Source organism: Triturus cristatus, chromosome 1_1 (assembly GCF_964204655.1).
Source record: "Triturus cristatus chromosome 1_1, aTriCri1.1, whole genome shotgun sequence".
NCBI lineage: Eukaryota > Metazoa > Chordata > Amphibia > Caudata > Salamandridae > Triturus > Triturus cristatus.
The window spans coordinates 1217933535-1217950806 of record NC_140579.1 but is presented as its reverse complement, the minus strand read 5'-3'; positions in this window follow the sequence as shown (position 1 = coordinate 1217950806).

Genomic DNA, 17272 nt, shown 5'->3' with positions numbered 1-17272 from the left:
TAAGATCCAGGTCAGAAGTGCTGGTCTAGAGCCAGAGAACCAGGTCAGCAGAGCTACTTTAGAGGGAGCGAATCAGATCAGCAGGGCTACTCTAGAGCCTAAGAACCAGGTCAGCAGAGCTGCTCTAGAACCTGGGAACCATGTCAGCTGAGCTGCAGTAGAGCCAGAGAAAGCAGGTCAACAGTGCTGCTTTAGAGGGAGAGAACCAGGTCAACAGAGCTGCTTTAGAGCCAGAGAAACAGGTCAGCAGACCTGCTCTAGAGCCTGAGAACCAGGTCAGCAGAGTTGCTCTAGAGCCAGAGAACCAGGTCAGCAGAGCTGCTTTAGAGCCAGAGAACCAGGTCAGCAGAGCTGCTGTAGAGCCAGAGAAAGCAGGTCAACAGAGCTGCTTTAGAGCCAGAGAACCAGGTCATCAGAGCTGCTTTAGAGCCAGAGAACCAGGTCAACAGAGCTGCTTTAGAGCCAGAGAACCGCTTCAGCAGATCTGCTCTAGAGGCTAAGAACCAGGTCAGCAGAGCTGCTCTACAGCCAGAGAACCAGGTCAGCAGAGCTTCTGTAGAGCCAGAGAAACCAGGTCAGCAGAGCCGCTTTAGAGGGAGAGAACCAGGTCAGCAGAGCTGCTCTAGAGCCTAAGAAGCAGGTCAGCACAGCTGCTATAGATCCAGAGAACAAGGTCAGCAGAGCTGCTTTAGAGCCAGAGAGCCAGGTCAGCAGAGCTGCTTTAGAGCCAGAGAACTAGGTCAACAGAGTTGTTTTAGAGCCAGAGAACCAGATCAATAGATCTGCTCTAGAGCCTGAGAACCAGGTCAGCAGAGCTGCCCTAGAGCCAGAGAACCAGGTCAGCAGAGCTGCTTTAGAGCCATAGAACAGGTCAGCAGAGCTCCTCTAGAGCCTAAGATCCAGGTCAGAAGTGCGGGTCTAGAGCCAGAGAACCAGGTCAGCAGAGCTACTTTAGAGGGAGCGAATCAGATCAGCAGGGCTACTCTAGAGCCTAAGAACCAGGTCAGCAGAGCTGCTCTAGAACCTGGGAACCAGGTCAGCTGAGCTGCAGTAGAGCCAGAGAAAGCAGGTCAACAGTGCTGCTTTAGAGGGAGAGAACCAGGTCAACAGAGCTGCTTTAGAGCCAGAGAACCAGGTCAGCAGACCTGCTCTAGAGCCTGAGAACCAGGTCAGCAGAGTTGCCCTAGAGCCAGAGAACCAGGTCAGCAGAGCTGCTTTAGAGCCAGAGACCCAGTTCAGCAGAGCTGCTTTAGAGCCATAGAACAGGTCAGCAGAGCTGCTTTAGATCCAGAGAACCAGGTCAGCAGAGCCATTGTAGAGCCAAAGATCCAGGTCAGTAGAGCTGCTCTAGAGCCTAAGAACCAGGTCAGCAGAGCTGCTCTAGAACGAGAGAACCAGGTCAGCAGAGCTGCATAGAGCCAGAGAAGCCAGGTCAGCAGAACTGCATTAGAGCCAGAGAACCAGGTCAGCAGAGCTGCTCTAGAGCCTAAGAACAAGGTCATTAGAGCTGCTGTAGAGCCAGAGAACCAGGTCAGCAGAGCTGCTGTAGAGCCAGAGGAAGCAGGTCAGGAGTGCTGCTCTAGAGCCTAAGAACCAGGTCATCAGAGCTGCTTAGAGCCAGAGAACCAGGTTAGCAGAGCTGCTCTAGAGCCAGAGAACCAGGTCAGCCGAGCTACTGTAGAGTCAGAGAAACCAGGTCAGCAGAGCTGCTTTAGAGGGAGAGAACCAGGTCAACAGAGCTGCTTTAGAGCCAGAGAACCACTTCAGCAGATCTGCTCTAGAGGCTAAGAACCAGGTCAGCAGAGCTGCTCTACAGCCAGAGAACCAGGTCAGCAGAGCTTCTGTAGAGCCAGAGAAACCAGGTCAGCAGAGCCGCTTTAGAGGGGGAGAACCAGGTCAGCAGAGCTGCTCTAGAGCCGAAGAAGCAGGTCAGCACAGCTGCTATAGAGCCAGAGAACCAGGTCAGCAGAGCTGCTTTAGAGCCTAAGAACCAGGTCAGCAGAGCTGCTCTATAGCCTAATAACCAAGTAAGCAGAGCTGATCTAGAGCCAGAGAACCAGGTCAGCAGATCTGCTTTAGAGCCAGAGAACTAGGTCAACAGAGCTGTTTTAGAGCCAGAGAACCAGATCAATAGATCTGCTCTAGAGCCTTAGAACCAGGTCAGCAGAGCTGCTCTAGAGCCAGAGAACCAGGTCAGCAGAGCTGCTTTAGAGCCATAGAACAGGTCAGCAGAGCTCCTCTAGAGCCTAAGATCCAGGTCAGAAGTGCTGGTCTAGAGCCAGAGAACCAGGTCAGCAGAGCTACTTTAGAGGGAGCGAATCAGATCAGCAGGGCTACTCTAGAGCCTAAGAACCAGGTCAGCAGAGCTGCTCTAGAACCTGGGAACCATGTCAGCTGAGCTGCAGTAGAGCCAGAGAAAGCAGGTCAACAGTGCTGCTTTAGAGGGAGAGAACCAGGTCAACAGAGCTGCTTTAGAGCCAGAGAAACAGGTCAGCAGACCTGCTCTAGAGCCTGAGAACCAGGTCAGCAGAGTTGCTCTAGAGCCAGAGAACCAGGTCAGCAGAGCTGCTTTAGAGCCAGAGAACCAGGTCAGCAGAGCTGCTGTAGAGCCAGAGAAAGCAGGTCAACAGAGCTGCTTTAGAGCCAGAGAACCAGGGCATCAGAGCTGCTTTAGAGCCAGAGAACCAGGTCAACAGAGCTGCTTTAGAGCCAGAGAACCGCTTCAGCAGATCTGCTCTAGAGGCTAAGAACCAGGTCAGCAGAGCTGCTCTACAGCCAGAGAACCAGGTCAGCAGAGCTTCTGTAGAGCCAGAGAAACCAGGTCAGCAGAGCCGCTTTAGAGGGAGAGAACCAGGTCAGCAGAGCTGCTCTAGAGCCTAAGAAGCAGGTCAGCACAGCTGCTATAGATCCAGAGAACAAGGTCAGCAGAGCAGCTTTAGAGCCAGAGAACCAGGTCAGCAGAGCTGCTTTAGAGCCAGAGAACTAGGTCAACAGAGTTGTTTTAGAGCCAGAGAACCAGATCAATAGATCTGCTCTAGAGCATGAGAACCAGGTCAGCAGAGCTGCCCTAGAGCCAGAGAACCAGGTCAGCAGAGCTGCTTTAGAGCCATAGAACAGGTCAGCAGAGCTCCTCTAGAGCCTAAGATCCAGGTCAGAAGTGCGGGTCTAGAGCCAGAGAACCAGGTCAGCAGAGCTACTTTAGAGGGAGCGAATCAGATCAGCAGGGCTACTCTAGAGCCTAAGAACCAGGTCAGCAGAGCTGCTCTAGAACCTGGGAACCAGGTCAGCTGAGCTGCAGTAGAGCCAGAGAAAGCAGGTCAACAGTGCTGCTTTAGAGGGAGAGAACCAGGTCAACAGAGCTGCTTTAGAGCCAGAGAACCAGGTCAGCAGACCTGCTCTAGAGCCTGAGAACCAGGTCAGCAGAGTTGCTCTAGAGCCAGAGAACCAGGTCAGCAGAGCTGCTTTAGAGCCAGAGACCCAGTTCAGCAGAGCTGCTTTAGAGCCATAGAACAGGTCAGCAGAGCTGCTTTAGATCCAGAGAACCAGGTCAGCAGAGCCATTGTAGAGCCAAAGATCCAGGTCAGTAGAGCTGCTCTAGAGCCTAAGAACCAGGTCAGCAGAGCTGCTCTAGAACGAGAGAACCAGGTCAGCAGAGCTGCATAGAGCCAGAGAAGCCAGGTCAGCAGAACTGCATTAGAGCCAGAGAACCAGGTCAGCAGAGCTGCTCTAGAGCCTAAGAACAAGGTCATTAGAGCTGCTGTAGAGCCAGAGAACCAGGTCAGCAGAGCTGCTGTAGAGCCAGAGGAAGCAGGTCAGGAGTGCTGCTCTAGAGCCTAAGAACCAGGTCATCAGAGCTGCTCTAGAGCCAGAGAACCAGGTCAGCAGAGCTGCTGTAGAGCCAGAGAAACCAGGTCAGCAGAGCTGCTCTAGAGGGAGAGACCCAGGTCAGCAGAGCTGCTCTAGAGGCAGAGAACCAGGTCAGCAGAGCTGCTTTAGAGCCAGAGAACCAGGGCAGAAGAGCTGCTCTCAAAACAGAGAACCAGGTCAGCAGAGCTGATTTTGAGCCAGAGAACCACATCAGCAGAGCTCCTCTAGAGCCTGAGAACCAGGTCATCAGAGTTGCTGCAGAGCCAGAGAACCAGGTCAGCAGAGCTGCTGTAGAGCCAGAGAAAGCAGGTCAACAGAGCTGCTTTAGAGCCAGAGAACCAGGTCATCAGAGCTGCTTTAAAGCCAGAGAACCAGGTTAGCAGAGCTGCTCTAGAGCCAGAGAACCAGGTCAGCCGAGCTACTGTAGAGTCAGAGAAACCAGGTCAGCAGAGCTGCTTTAGATGGAGAGAACCAGGTCAACAGAGCTGCTTTAGAGCCAGAGAACCACTTCAGCAGATCTGCTCTAGAGGCTAAGAACCAGGTCAGCAGAGCTGCTCTACAGCCAGAGAACCAGGTCAGCAGAGCTTCTGTAGAGCCAGAGAAACCAGGTCAGCAGAGCCGCTTTAGAGGGGGAGAACCAGGTCAGCAGAGCTGCTCTAGAGCCGAAGAAGCAGGTCAGCACAGCTGCTATAGAGCCAGAGAACCAGGTCAGCAGAGCTGCTTTAGAGCCTAAGAACCAGGTCAGCAGAGCTGCTCTATAGCCTAATAACCAAGTAAGCAGAGCTGATCTAGAGCCAGAGAACCAGGTCAGCAGAGCTGCTTTAGAGCCAGAGAACTAGGTCAACAGAGCTGTTTTAGAGCCAGAGAACCAGATCAATAGATCTGCTCTAGAGCCTTAGAACCAGGTCAGCAGAGCTGCTCTAGAGCCAGAGAACCAGGTCAGCCGAGCTGCTTTAGAGCCATAGAACAGGTCAGCAGAGCTCCTCTAGAGCCTAAGATCCAGGTCAGAAGTGCTGGTCTAGAGCCAGAGAACCAGGTCAGCAGAGCTACTTTAGAGGGAGCGAATCAGATCAGCAGGGCTACTCTAGAGCCTAAGAACCAGGTCAGCAGAGCTGCTCTAGAACCTGGGAACCATGTCAGCTGAGCTGCAGTAGAGCCAGAGAAAGCAGGTCAACAGTGCTGCTTTAGAGGGAGAGAACCAGGTCAACAGAGCTGCTTTAGAGCCAGAGAAACAGGTCAGCAGACCTGCTCTAGAGCCTGAGAACCAGGTCAGCAGAGTTGCTCTAGAGCCAGAGAACCAGGTCAGCAGAGCTGCTTTAGAGCCAGAGAACCAGGTCAGCAGAGCTGCTTTAGAGCCATAGAACAGGTCAGCAGAGCTGCTTTAGAGCCAGAGAACCACGTCAGCAGAGCCATTGTAGAGCCAAAGATCCAGGTCAGTAGAGCTGCTCTAGAGCCTAAGAACCAGGTCAGCAGAGCTGCTCTAGAACGAGAGAACCAGGCAGCAGAGCTGCGTAGAGCCAGAGAAGCCAGGTCAGTAGAGCTGCTTTAGAGGGAGTGAACCAGGTAAGTAGAGCTACCCTAGAGCCTAAGAACCAGGTCAGCACAGCTGCTCTAGAGCCAGAGAACCAGGTCACCAGAGCTGTTTTAGAGCCAGAGAACCAGGTCAGCAGAGCTGCTCTAGAGCCTGAGAACCAGGTCAGCAGAGCTGCTTTAGAGCCAGAGAACCAGGGCAGCAGAGCTGCTCTCAAACCAGAGATCCAGGTCAGCAGAGCTGATTTAGAGACATAGAACCAGGTCAGCAGAGCTGCTTTAGAGCCAGAGAACCAGGTCAGCAGAGCTGCTGTAGAGCCAGAGAAACCAGGTCAGCAGAGCTGCTCTAGAGGGAGAGACCCGGGTCAGCAGAGCTGCTCTAGAGGCAGAGAACCAGGTCAGCAGAGCTGCTTTAGAGCCAGAGAACCAGGGCAGAAGAGCTGCTCTCAAAACAGAGAACCAGGTCAGCAGAGATGATTTTGAGCCAGAGAACCACATCAGCAGAGCTCCTTTAGAGCCTGAGAACCAGGTCATCAGAGTTGCTGCAGAGCCAGAGAACCAGGTCAGCAGAGCTGCTGTAGAGCCAGAGAAAGCAGGTCAACAGAGCTGCTTTAGAGCCAGAGAACCAGGTCATCAGAGCTGCTTTAGAGCCAGAGAACCAGGTCAACAGAGCTGCTTTAGAGCCAGAGAACCACTTCAGCAGATCTGCTCTAGAGGCTAAGAACCAGGTCAGCAGAGCTGCTCTACAGCCAGAGAACCAGGTCAGCAGAGCTTCTGTAGAGCCAGAGAAACCAGGTCAGCAGAGCCGCTTTAGAGGGAGAGAACCAGGTCAGCAGAGCTGCTCTAGAGCCTAAGAAGCAGGTCAGCACAGCTGCTATAGATCCAGAGAACAAGGTCAGCAGAGCTGCTTTAGAGCCAGAGAACCAGGTCAGCAGAGCTGCTTTAGAGCCAGAGAACTAGGTCAACAGAGCTGTTTTAGAGCCAGAGAACCAGATCAATAGATCTGCTCTAGAGCCTGAGAACCAGGTCAGCAGAGCTGCCCTAGAGCCAGAGAACCAGGTCAGCAGAGCTGCTTTAGAGCCATAGAACAGGTCAGCAGAGCTCCTCTAGAGCCTAAGATCCAGGTCAGAAGTGCTGCTTTAGAGCCAGAGAACTAGGTCAACAGAGCTGTTTTAGAGCCAGAGAACCAGATCAATAGATCTGCTCTAGAGCCTGAGAACCAGGTCAGCAGAGCTGCCCTAGAGCCAGAGAACCAGGTCAGCAGAGCTGCTTTAGAGCCATAGAACAGGTCAGCAGAGCTCCTCTAGAGCCAGAGAACCAGGTCAGCAGAGCTACTTTAGAGGGAGCGAATCAGATCAGCAGGGCTACTCTAGAGCCTAAGAACCAGGTCAGCAGAGCTGCTCTAGAACCTGGGAACCAGGTCAGCTGAGCTGCAGTAGAGCCAGAGAAAGCAGGTCAACAGTGCTGCTTTAGAGGGAGAGAACCAGGTCAACAGAGCTGCTTTAGAGTCAGAGAACCAGGTCAGCAGACCTGCTCTAGAGCCTGAGAACCAGGTCAGCAGAGTTGCTCTAGAGCCAGAGAACCAGGTCAGCAGAGCTGCTTTAGAGCCAGAGACCCAGTTCAGCAGAGCTGCTTTAGAGCCATAGAACAGGTCAGCAGAGCTGCTTTAGATCCAGAGAACCAGGTCAGCAGAGCCATTGTAGAGCCAAAGATCCAGGTCAGTAGAGCTGCTCTAGAGCCTAAGAACCAGGTCAGCAGAGCTGCTCTAGAACGAGAGAACCAGGTCAGCAGAGCTGCATAGAGCCAGAGAAGCCAGGTCAGCAGAAGTGCATTAGAGCCAGAGAACCAGGTCAGCAGAGCTGCTCTAGAGCCTAAGAACAAGGTCATTAGAGCTGCTGTAGAGCCAGAGAACCAGGTCAGCAGAGCTGCTGTAGAGCCAGAGGAAGCAGGTCAGGAGTGCTGCTCTAGAGCCTAAGAACCAGGTCATCAGAGCTGCTCTAGAGCCAGAGAACCAGGTCAGCAGAGCTGCTGTAGAGCCAGAGAAACCAGGTCAGCAGAGCTGCTCTAGAGGGAGAGACCCAGGTCAGCAGAGCTGCTCTAGAGGCAGAGAACAAGGTCAGCAGAGCTGCTTTAGAGCCAGAGAACCAGGGCAGAAGAGCTGCTCTCAAAACAGAGAACCAGGTCAGCAGAGCTGATTTTGAGCCAGAGAACCACATCAGCAGAGCTCCTCTAGAGCCTGAGAACCAGGTCATCAGAGTTGCTGTAGAGCCAGAGAACCAGGTCAGCAGAGCTGCTGTAGAGCCAGAGAAAGGAGGTCAACAGAGCTGCTTTAGAGCCAGAGAACCAGGTCATCAGAGCTGCTTTAGAGCCAGAGAACCAGGTTAGCAGAGCTGCTCTAGAGCCAGAGAACCAGGTCAGCCGAGCTACTGTAGAGTCAGAGAAACCAGGTCAGCAGAGCTGCTTTAGAGGGAGAGAACCAGGTCAACAGAGCTGCTTTAGAGCCAGAGAACCACTTCAGCAGATCTGCTCTAGAGGCTAAGAACCAGGTCAGCAGAGCTGCTCTACAGCCAGAGAACCAGGTCAGCAGAGCTTCTGTAGAGCCAGAGAAACCAGGTCAGCAGAGCCGCTTTAGAGGGAGAGAACCAGGTCAGCAGAGCTGCTCTAGAGCCTAAGAAGCAGGTCAGCACAGCTGCTATAGAGCCAGAGAACCAGGTCAGCAGAGCTGCTTTAGAGCCTAAGAACCAGGTCAGCAGAGCTGCTCTATAGCCTAATAACCAAGTAAGCAGAGCTGATCTAGAGCCAGAGAACCAGGTCAGCAGAGCTGCTTTAGAGCCAGAGAACTAGGTCAGCAGAGCTGTTTTAGAGCCAGAGAACCAGATCAACAGATCTGCTCTAGAGCCTGAGAACCAGGTCAGCAGAGCTGCTCTAGAGCCAGAGAACCAGGTCAGCAGAGCTACTTTAGAGCCATAGAACAGGTCAGCAGAGCTGCTGAAGAGCCTAAGAACCAGGTCAGCACAGCTGCTGTAGAGCCAGAGAACCAGGTCAGCAGAGCTGCTTTAGAGCCTAAGAACCAGGTCAGCAGAGCTCCTCTAGAGCCTAAGATCCACGTCAGAAGTGCTGCTCTAGAACCTGAGAACTAGGTCAGAAGAGCAGCTTTAGAGCCAGAGAACCAGGTCAGCAGAGCTCCTCTAGAGCCTGAGAACCAGGTCATTAGAGCTGCTGTAGAGCCAGAGAACCAGGTCAGCAGAGCTGCTGTAGAGCCAGAGGAAGCAGGTCAGGAGTGCTGCTCTAGAGCCTAAGAACCAGGTCATCAGAGCTGCTCTAGAGCCAGAGAACCAGGTCAGCAGAGCTGCTGTAGAGCCAGAGAAACCAGGTCAGCAGAGCTGCTCTAGAGGGAGAGACCCAGATCAGCAGAGCTGCTCTAGAGGCAGAGAACCAGGTCAGCAGAGCTGCTTTAGAGCCAGAGAACCAGGGCAGAAGAGCTGCTCTCAAAACAGAGAACCAGGTCAGCAGAGCTGATTTTGAGCCAGAGAACCACTTCAGCAGAGCTCCTCTAGAGCCTGAGAACCAGGTCATCAGAGTTGCTGCAGAGCCAGAGAACCAGGTCAGCAGAGCTGCTGTAGAGCCAGAGAAAGCAGGTCAACAGAGCTGCTTTAGAGCCAGAGAACCAGGTTATCAGAGCTGCTTTAGAGCCAGAGAACCAGGTTAGCAGAGCTGCTCTAGAGCCAGAGAACCAGGTCAGCCGAGCTACTGTAGAGTCAGAGAAACCAGGTCAGCAGAGCTGCTTTAGAGGGAGAGAACCAGGTCAACAGAGCTGCTTTAGAGCCAGAGAACCACTTCAGCAGATCTGCTATAGAGGCTAAGAACCAGGTCAGCAGAGCTTCTGTAGAGCCAGAGAAACCAGGTCAGCAGAGCCGCTTTAGAGGGAGAGAACCAGGTCAGCAGAGCTGCTCTAGAGCCTAAGAAGCAGGTCAGCACAGCTGCTATAGAGCCAGAGAACCAGGTCAGCAGAGCTGCTTTAGAGCCTAAGAACCAGGTCAGCAGAGCTGCTCTATAGCCTAATAACCAAGTAAGCAGAGCTGATCTAGAGCCAGAGAACCAGGTCAGCAAAGCTGCTTTAGAGCCAGAGAACTAGGTCAACAGAGCTGTTTTAGAGCCAGAGAACCAGATCAATAGATCTGCTCTAGAGCCTGAGAACCAGGTCAGCAGAGCTGCTCTAGAGCCAGAGAACCAGGTCAGCAGAGCTGCTTTAGAGCCATAGAACAGGTCAGCAGAGCTCCTCTAGAGCCTAAGATCCAGGTCAGAAGTGCTAGTCTAGAGCCAGAGAACCAGGTCAGCAGAGCTACTTTAGAGGGAGCGAATCAGATCAGCAGGGCTACTCTAGAGCCTAAGAACCAGGTCAGCAGAGCTGCTCTAGAACCTGGGAACCAGGTCAGCTGAGCTGCAGTAGAGCCAGAGAAAGCAGGTCAACAGTGCTGCTTTAGAGGGAGAGAACCAGGTCAACAGAGCTGCTTTAGAGCCAGAGAACCAGGTCAGCAGACCTGCTCTAGAGCCTGAGAACCAGGTCAGCAGAGTTGCTCTAGAGCCAGAGAACCAGGTCAGCAGAGCTGCTTTGGAGCCAGAGACCCAGTTCAGCAGAGCTGCTTTAGAGCCATAGAACAGGTCAGCAGAGCTGCTTTAGAGCCAGAGAACCAGGTCAGCAGAGCCATTGTAGAGCCAAAGATCCAGGTCAGTAGAGCTGCTCTAGAGCCTAAGAACCAGGTCAGCAGAGCTGCTCTAGAACGAGAGAACCAGGTCAGCAGAGCTGCATAGAGCCAGAGAAGCCAGGTCAGCAGAACTGCATTAGAGCCAGAGAACCAGGTCAGCAGAGCTGCTCTAGAGCCTAAGAACAAGGTCATTAGAGCTGCTGTAGAGCCAGAGAACCAGGTCAGCAGAGCTGCTGTAGAGCCAGAGGAAGCAGGTCAGGAGTGCTGCTCTAGAGCCTAAGAACCAGGTCATCAGAGCTGCTCTAGAGCCAGAGAACCAGGTCAGCAGAGCTGCTGTAGAGCCAGAGAAACCAGGTCAGCAGAGCTGCTCTAGAGGGAGAGACCCAGGTCAGCAGAGCTTCTCTAGAGGCAGAGAACCAGGTCAGCAGAGCTGCTTTAGAGCCAGAGAACCAGGGCAGAAGAGCTGCTCTCAAAACAGAGAACCAGGTCAGCAGAGCTGATTTTGAGCCAGAGAACCACATCAGCAGAGCTCCTCTAGAGCCTGAGAACCAGGTCATCAGAGTTGCTGCAGAGCCAGAGAACCAGGTCAGCAGAGCTGCTGTAGAGCCAGAGAAAGCAGGTAAACAGAACTGCTTTAGAGCCAGAGAACCAGGTCATCAGAGCTGCTTTAGAGCCAGAGAACCAGGTTAGAAGAGCTGCTCTAGAGCCAGAGAACCAGGTCAGCCGAGCTACTGTAGAGTCAGAGAAACCAGGTCAGCAGAGCTGCTTTAGAGGGAGAGAACCAGGTCAACAGAGCTGCTTTAGAGCCAGAGAACCACTTCAGCAGATCTGCTCTAGAGGCTAAGAACCAGGTCAGCAGAGCTGCTCTACAGCCAGAGAACCAGGTCAGCAGAGCTTCTGTAGAGCCAGAGAAACCAGGTCAGCAGAGCCGCTTTAGAGGGAGAGAACCAGGTCAGCAGAGCTGCTCTAGAGCCAAAGAAGCAGGTCAGCACAGCTGCTATAGAGCCAGAGAACCAGGTCAGCAGAGCTGCTTTAGAGCCTAAGAACCAGGTCAGCAGAGCTGCTCTATAGCCTAATAACCAAGTAAGCAGAGCTGATCTAGAGCCAGAGAACCAGGTCAGCAGAGCTGCTTTAGAGCCAGAGAACTAGGTCAACAGAGCTGTTTTAGAGCCAGAGAACCAGATCAATAGATCTGCTCTAGAGCCTGAGAACCAGGTCAGCAGAGCTGCATAGAGCCAGAGAAGCCAGGTCAGCAGAACTGCATTAGAGCCAGAGAACCAGGTCAGCAGAGCTGCTCTAGAGCCTAAGAACAAGGTCATTAGAGCTGCTGTAGAGCCAGAGAACCAGGTCAGCAGAGCTGCTGTAGAGCCAGAGGAAGCAGGTCAGGAGTGCTGCTGTAGAGCCTAAGAACCAGGTCATCAGAGCTGCTCTAGAGCCAGAGAACCAGGTCAGCAGAGCTGCTGTAGAGCCAGAGAAACCAGGTCAGCAGAGCTGCTCTAGAGGGAGAGACCCAGGTCAGCAGAGCTGCTCTAGAGGCAGAGAACCAGGTCAGCAGAGCTGCTTTAGAGCCAGAGAACCAGGGCAGAAGAGCTGCTCTCAAAACAGAGAACCAGGTCAGCAGAGCTGATTTTGAGCCAGAGAACCACATCAGCAGAGCTCCTCTAGAGCCTGAGAACCAGGTCATCAGAGTTGCTGCAGAGCCAGAGAACCAGGTCAGCAGAGCTGCTGTAGAGCCAGAGAAAGCAGGTCAACAGAACTGCTTTAGAGCCAGAGAACCAGGTCATCAGAGCTGCTTTAGAGCCAGAGAACCAGGTTTGCAGAGCTGCTCTAGAGCCAGAGAACCAGGTCAGCCGAGCTACTGTAGAGTCAGAGAAACCAGGTCAGCAGAGCTGCTTTAGAGGGAGAGAACCAGGTCAACAGAGCTGCTTTAGAGCCAGAGAACCACTTCAGCAGATCTGCTCTAGAGGCTAAGAACCAGGTCAGCAGAGCTGCTCTACAGCCAGAGAACCAGGTCAGCAGAGCTTCTGTAGAGCCAGAGAAACCAGGTCAGCAGAGCCGCTTTAGAGGGAGAGAACCAGGTCAGCAGAGCTGCTCTAGAGCCAAAGAAGCAGGTCAGCACAGCTGCTATAGAGCCAGAGAACCAGGTCAGCAGAGCTGCTTTAGAGCCTAAGAACCAGGTCAGCAGAGCTGCTCTATAGCCTAATAACCAAGTAAGCAGAGCTGATCTAGAGCCAGAGAACCAGGTCAGCAGAGCTGCTTTAGAGCCAGAGAACTAGGTCAACAGAGCTGTTTTAGAGCCAGAGAACCAGATCAATAGATCTGCTCTAGAGCCTGAGAACCAGGTCAGCAGAGCTGCTCTAGAGCCAGAGAACCAGGTCAGCAGAGCTGCTTTAGAGCCACAGAACAGGTCAGCAGAGCTCCTCTAGAGCCTAAGATCCAGGTCAGAAGTGCTGGTCTAGAGCCAGAGAACCAGGTCAGCAGAGCTTCTTTAGAGGGAGCGAATCAGATCAGCAGGGCTACTCTAGAGCCTAAGAACCAGGTCAGCAGAGCTGCTCTAGAACCTGGGAACGATGTCAGCTGAGCTGCAGTAGAGCCAGAGAAAGCAGGTCAACAGTGCTGCTTTAGAGGGAGAGAACCAGGTCAACAGAGCTGCTTTAGAGCCAGAGAAACAGGTCAGCAGACCTGCTCTAGAGCCTGAGAACCAGGTCAGCAGAGTTGCTCTAGAGCTGAGAACCAGGTCAGCAGAGCTGCTTTAGAGCCAGAGAACCAGGTCAGCAGAGCTGCTTTAGAGCCATAGAACAGGTCAGCAGAGCTGCTTTAGAGCCAGAGAACCAGGTCAGCAGAGCCATTGTAGAGCCAAAGATCCAGGTCAGTAGAGCTGCTCTAGAGCCTAAGAACCAGGTCAGCAGAGCTGCTCTAGAACGAGAGAACCAGGTCAGCAGAGCTGCGTAGAGCCAGAGAAGCCAGGTCAGTAGAGCTGCTTTATAGGGAGTGAACCAGGTAAGCCGAGCTACCCTAGAGCCTAAGAACCAGGTCAGCACAGCTGCTCTAGAGCCAGAGAACCAGGTCACCAGAGCTGTTTTAGAGCCAGAGAACCAGGTCAGCAGAGCTGCTCTAGAGCCTGAGAACCAGGTCAGCAGAGCTGCTTTAGAGCCAGAGAACCAGGGCAGCAGAGCTGCTCTCAAACCAGAGATCCAGGTCAGCAGAGCTGATTTAGAGCCATAGAACCAGGTCAGCAGAGCTCCTCTAGAGCCTGAGAACCAGGTCATTAGAGCTGCTGTAGAGCCAGAGAACCAGGTCAGCAGAGCTGCTGTAGAGCCAGAGGAAGCAGGTCAGGAGTGCTGCTCTAGAGCCTAAGAACCAGGTCATCAGAGCTGCTCTAGAGCCAGAGAACCAGGTCAGCAGAGCTGCTGTAGAGCCAGAGAAACCAGGTCAGCAGAGCTGCTCTAGAGGGAGAGACCCAGGTCAGCAGAGCTGCTCTAGAGGCAGAGAACCAGGTCAGCAGAGCTGCTTTAGAGCCAGAGAACCAGGGCAGAAGAGCTGCTCTCAAAACAGAGAAACCAGGTCAGCAGAGCTGCTCTAGAGGGAGAGACCCAGGTCAGCAGAGCTGCTCTAGAGGCAGAGAACCAGGTCAGCAGAGCTGCTTTAGAGCCAGAGAACCAGGGCAGAAGAGCTGCTCTCAAAACAGAGAACCAGGTCAGCAGAGCTGATTTTGAGCCAGAGAACCACATCAGCAGAGCTCCTCTAGAGCCTGAGAACCAGGTCATCAGAGTTGCTGCAGAGCCAGAGAACCAGGTCAGCAGAGCTGCTGTAGAGCCAGAGAAAGCAGGTCAACAGAGCTGCTTTAGAGCCAGAGAACCAGGTCATCAGAGCTGCTTTAGAGCCAGAGAACCAGGTTAGCAGAGCTGCTCTAGAGCCAGAGAACCAGGTCAGCCGAGCTACTGTAGAGTCAGAGAAACCAGGTCAGCAGAGCTGCTTTAGAGGGAGAGAACCAGGTCAACAGAGCTGCTTTAGAGCCAGAGAACCACTTCAGCAGATCTGCTATAGAGGCTAAGAACCAGGTCAGCAGAGCTGCTCTACAGCCAGAGAACCAGGTCAGCAGAGCTTCTGTAGAGCCAGAGAAACCAGGTCAGCAGAGCCGCTTTAGAGGGAGAGAACCAGGTCAGCAGAGCTGCTCTAGAGCCTAAGAAGCAGGTCAGCACAGCTGCTATAGAGCCAGAGAACCAGGTCAGCAGAGCTGCTTTAGAGCCTAAGAACCAGGTCAGCAGAGCTGCTCTATAGCCTAATAACCAAGTAAGCAGAGCTGATCTAGAGCCAGAGAACCAGGTCAGCAGAGCTGCTTTAGAGCCAGAGAACTAGGTCAACAGAGCTGTTTTAGAGCCAGAGAACCAGATCAATAGATCTGCTCTAGAGCCTGAGAACCAGGTCAGCAGAGCTGCTCTAGAGCCAGAGAACCAGGTCAGCAGAGCTGCTTTAGAGCCATAGAACAGGTCAGCAGAGCTCCTCTAGAGCCTAAGATCCAGGTCAGAAGTGCTGGTCTAGAGCCAGAGAACCAGGTCAGCAGAGCTACTTTAGAGGGAGCGAATCAGATCAGCAGGGCTACTCTAGAGCCTAAGAACCAGGTCAGCAGAGCTGCTCTAGAACCTGGGAACCAGGTCAGCTGAGCTGCAGTAGAGCCAGAGAAAGCAGGTCAACAGTGCTGCTTTAGAGGGGGAGAACCAGGTCAACAGAGCTGCTTTAGAGCCAGAGAACCAGGTCAGCAGACCTGCTCTAGAGCCTGAGAACCAGGTCAGCAGAGTTGCTCTAGAGCCAGAGAACCAGGTCAGCAGAGCTGCTTTGGAGCCAGAGACCCAGTTCAGCAGAGCTGCTTTAGAGCCATAGAACAGGTCAGCAGAGCTGCTTTAGAGCCAGAGAACCAGGTCAGCAGAGCCATTGTAGAGCCAAAGATCCAGGTCAGTAGAGCTGCTCTAGAGCCTAAGAACCAGGTCAGCAGAGCTGCTCTAGAACGAGAGAACCAGGTCAGCAGAGCTGCATAGAGCCAGAGAAGCCAGGTCAGCAGAACTGCATTAGAGCCAGAGAACCAGGTCAGCAGAGCTGCTCTAGAGCCTAAGAACAACGTCATTAGAGCTGCTGTAGAGCCAGAGAACCAGGTCAGCAGAGCTGCTGTAGAGCCAGAGGAAGCAGGTCAGGAGTGCTGCTCTAGAGCCTAAGAACCAGGTCATCAGAGCTGCTCTAGAGCCAGTGAACCAGGTCAGCAGAGCTGCTGTAGAGCCAGAGAAACCAGGTCAGCAGAGCTGCTCTAGAGGGAGAGACCCAGGTCAGCAGAGCTGCTCTAGAGGCAGAGAACCAGGTCAGCAGAGCTGCTTTAGAGCCAGAGAACCAGGGCAGAAGAGCTGCTCTCAAAACAGAGAACCAGGTCAGCAGAGCTGATTTTGAGCCAGAGAACCACATCAGCAGAGCTCCTCTAGAGCCTGAGAACCAGGTCATCAGAGTTGCTGCAGAGCCAGAGAACCAGGTCAGCAGAGCTGCTGTAGAGCCAGAGAAAGCAGGTCAACAGAGCTGCTTTAGAGCCAGAGAACCAGGTCATCAGAGCTGCTTTAGAGCCAGAGAACCAGGTTAGCAGAGCTGCTCTAGAGCCAGAGAACCAGGTCAGCCGAGCTACTGTAGAGTCAGAGAAACCAGGTCAGCAGAGCTGCTTTAGAGGGAGAGAACCAGGTCAACAGAGCTGCTTTAGAGCCAGAGAACCACTTCAGCAGATCTGCTCTAGAGGCTAAGAACCAGGTCAGCAGAGCTGCTCTACAGCCAGAGAACCAGGTCAGCATAGCTTCTGTAGAGCCAGAGAAACCAGGTCAGCAGAGCCGCTTTAGAGGGAGAGAACCAGGTCAGCAGAGCTGCTCTAGAGCCAAAGAAGCAGGTCAGCACAGCTGCTATAGAGCCAGAGAACCAGGTCAGCAGAGCTGCTTTAGAGCCTAAGAACCAGGTCAGCAGAGCTGCTCTATAGCCTAATAACCAAGTAAGCAGAGCTGATCTAGAGCCAGAGAACCAGGTCAGCAGAGCTGCTTTAGAGCCAGAGAACTAGGTCAACAGAGCTGTTTTAGAGCCAGAGAACCAGATCAATAGATCTGCTCTAGAGCCTGAGAACCAGGTCAGCAGAGCTGCTCTAGAGCCAGAGAACCAGGTCAGCAGAGCTGCTTTAGAGCCATAGAACAGGTCAGCAGAGCTCCTCTAGAGCCTAAGATCCAGGTCAGAAGTGCTGGTCTAGAGCCAGAGAACCAGGTCAGCAGAGCTACTTTAGAGGGAGCGAATCAGATCAGCAGGGCTACTCTAGAGCCTAAGAACCAGGTCAGCAGAGCTGCTCTAGAACCTGGGAACGATGTCAGCTGAGCTGCAGTAGAGCCAGAGAAAGCAGGTCAACAGTGCTGCTTTAGAGGGAGAGAACCAGGTCAACAGAGCTGCTTTAGAGCCAGAGAAACAGGTCAGCAGACCTGCTCTAGAGCCTGAGAACCAGGTCAGCAGAGTTGCTCTAGAGCTGAGAACCAGGTCAGCAGAGCTGCTTTAGAGCCAGAGAACCAGGTCAGCAGAGCTGCTTTAGAGCCATAGAACAGGTCAGCAGAGCTGCTTTAGAGCCAGAGACCCAGGTCAGCAGAGCCATTGTAGAGCCAAAGATCCAGGTCAGTAGAGCTGCTCTAGAGCCTAAGAACCAGGTCAGCAGAGCTGCTCTAGAACGAGAGAACCAGGTCAGCAGAGCTGCGTAGAGCCAGAGAAGCCAGGTCAGTAGAGCTGCTTTAGAGGGAGTGAACCAGGTAAGCAGAGCTACCCTAGAGCCTAAGAACCAGGTCAGCACAGCTGCTCTAGAGCCAGAGAACCAGGTCACCAGAGCTGTTTTAGAGCCAGAGAACCAGGTCAGCAGAGCTGCTCTAGAGCCTGAGAACCAGGTCAGCAGAGCTGCTTTAGAGCCAGAGAACCAGGGCAGCAGAGCTGCTCTCAAACCAGAGATCCAGGTCAGCAGAGCTGATTTAGAGCCATAGAACCAGGTCAGCAGAGCTGCTTTAGAGCCAGAGAACCAAGTCAGCAGAGCTGCTGTAGAGCCAGAGAAACCAGGTCAGCCGAGTTGCTTTAGAGCCAGAGAACCAGGTCAGCAGATCTGCTTTAGAGGGAGAGAACCAGGT